General features: G+C 36.7%; 1 non-coding gene across 1 annotated transcript; it reads left to right on the top strand.

Moving 5' to 3' along the window:
• The first annotated feature begins 879 nt into the window (after window positions 1–879).
• Window positions 880–984, top strand: LOC118145899 (U6 spliceosomal RNA). Its single transcript, XR_004731386.3, has one exon. It is a non-coding gene; the product is annotated as a U6 spliceosomal RNA (small nuclear RNA).
• The last annotated feature ends 1,670 nt before the right edge of the window (window positions 985–2,654 follow it).

Genomic DNA, 2,654 nt, shown 5'->3' with positions numbered 1-2,654 from the left:
CTGTTTTACTTAGCTTTCATAAAATCTAACAAAGAAAACAAGATTATTTTTAGTCACTCTAGAATTGACAGAAAATAAACAAAAGTACAAGATGTAGTTAAAATTTCATGTGGAATATAATGAAAACAAAAATTTCCCATTGACAAGGATACTACCAAGCAAACAGAAAAGCAATAGCATTCTCTGTTAGTGTCAATGAAACCACATTAAAATAAATAAAAGTACTGACTCTTTCGCCTTAGGGTGGCATAAGCACAATCAATACAATAAAAAATACTTCATGTCACTGAATTAATTATGAGTATCTCATCACAGCCTTCATTTAATAGACGTACAATTTTAAAATATAGAGAAAATTTGAACAACTAATCAATTTTCTGCACAGAGGATATTTTTCATAAGAATATAATGTTCAATTTTTGCATTTGCTTTTTCTCTTAGAAAAAAATGGATAAATTAAGGGGAAAAATCATTTAAATACCAAGAACTAAAAAGCATCCATATATTTATTGCAACATAAAGGACTTTTAAAATCAGTGAGATAAATATTAAAATAGGAAAATAACTTGTCCATATACCACTTATAACCATCCAATATTGCTAATATTTACTTTTTAATTTGTTTTATATCTGTTTCTCTTTCTCTACAATGTAAGCTATATAAGGTCAGAGGCTTGTTTTGAGGAGCCTGTAGTATATATATATGCACCCAAAACAATATTTGACATACGACTATGTATTAAATATGCTGTATGAAAAGTTTTTAAAATTTAAATCTTTCCATCACTTACAATGGTTGCAACTTTGACTTTATACCTTGCTTTCTTTTTCAAGTGTTGGCAATGAAGATAATGTAAAATATATATTTATCTTATAAAGATCCTATTTTTCAGCACACACACTAAAATTGGAATGATACAGAGAAGATTAGCAGGGCCCCTGCACAAGGATGACATGCAAATTCGTGAAGCGTTCCGTATTTTTGTTGTTGTTGTTTTGTAAAAATCAAATAAAAATAAATTTAAATTTAAACTTAAAAAAAATCATATTTTTTTCTTTTTATCTCAGTTTTATGCTATCTATGCCAGCTTCTAAATAGAAAATCTCTGGAAGAAGGCCGGGCGCGGTGGCTCAAGCCTGTAATCCCAGGATTTTGGGAGGCCGAGGCGGGTGGATCATGAGGTCAAGAGATCGAGACCATCCGGGTCAACATGGTGAAACCCCGTCTCTACTAAAGATACAAAAAAATTAGCTGGGCATGGTGGTGCGTGCCTGTAATCCCAGCTAGTCAGGAGGCTGAGGCAGGAGAATTGCCTGAACACAAGAGGTGGAAGTTGCGGTGAGCCGAGATCGCGCCATTGCACTCCAGCCTGGGTAACAAAAGCGAAACTCTGTCTCAAAAAAAAAAAAAAAGAAAATCTCTGGGAGCAGTATTGGTTCATCAATGTTAAAGAGAGTGAGCAAGAGAGAGAGAGAGAGAGAGAGAGAACGAGAGAGAGGAGAGAGAGGAGAGAGAGGAGAGAGAGAGAGAGAGAGAGAGAGAGAGAGAGAGAGAGAGAGAGCGCATATGTACATTATATTCAATGAAACAATGGTTAACCAGGAGAGAATTTGTGCCATCTTCTCTGCTCCCATTAAAAACAGGGCCATAATCAGTTCCGGTTTTATAAAAGCATTACTAACTACTAATTGCTCTCATTCAGTTAGCATTGCAAGTACATAGGCAATGATGTCAAGTATTTCCATCCTTTCCACCTTATTATTTCTTTTCTTTTTTTTTTTAATTTTTTATTGGATTATAGGTTTTCGGGTACATGAGCAGAGCATGCAAGACAGTTGCGTAGGTACACACATGGCAGTGTGCTTTGCTTTTCTTCTCCCCTTCACCCATATTTGGCATTTCTCCCCAGGCTATCCCTCCCCACCTCCCCCTCCCACTGGCCCTCCCCTTTTCCCCCCAATAAACCCCAGTGTTTAGTACTCCCCTTTCTGTGTCCATGTGTTCTCATTTTCATCACCCACCTATGAGTGAGAATATGCGGTGTTTCATTTTCTGTTCTTGTGTCAGTTTGCTGAGGATGATGTTCTCCAGATTCATCCATGTCCCTACAAACGACACGAACTCATCATTTCTGATTGCTGCATAATATTCCATGGTGTATATGTGCCACATTTTTCCAATCCAGTCTATTATCAATGGGCATTTGGGTTGATTCCAGGTCTTTGCTATTGTAAACAGTGCTGCAATGAACATTCGTGTACATGTGTCCTTATAGTAGAACGATTTATAGTCTTTTGGATATATATCCAGTAATGGGATTGCTGGGTCTAATGGAATTTCTATTTCTAAGGCCTTGAGGAATCGCCACACTGTCTTCCACAATGGTTGAACTAATTTACACTCCCACCAACAGTGTAAAAGTGTTCCTTTTTCTCCACATCCTCTCCAGCATCTGTTGTCTCCAGATTTTTTAATGATCGCCATTCTAACTGGCGTGAGATGGTATCTCAATGTGGTTTTGATTTGCATCTCTCTGATGACCAGTGACGATGAGCATTTTTTCATATGATTGTTGGCCTCATATATGTCTTCTTTCGTAAAGTATCTGTTCATATCCTTTGCCCACTTTTGAATGGGCTTGTTTGTTTTTTTC

This window comes from Callithrix jacchus, chromosome 10 (genome assembly GCF_049354715.1).
Source record: "Callithrix jacchus isolate 240 chromosome 10, calJac240_pri, whole genome shotgun sequence".
NCBI classification, from domain to species: domain Eukaryota; kingdom Metazoa; phylum Chordata; class Mammalia; order Primates; family Cebidae; genus Callithrix; species Callithrix jacchus.
This window is presented reverse-complemented; position numbering and strand designations above follow the sequence as displayed.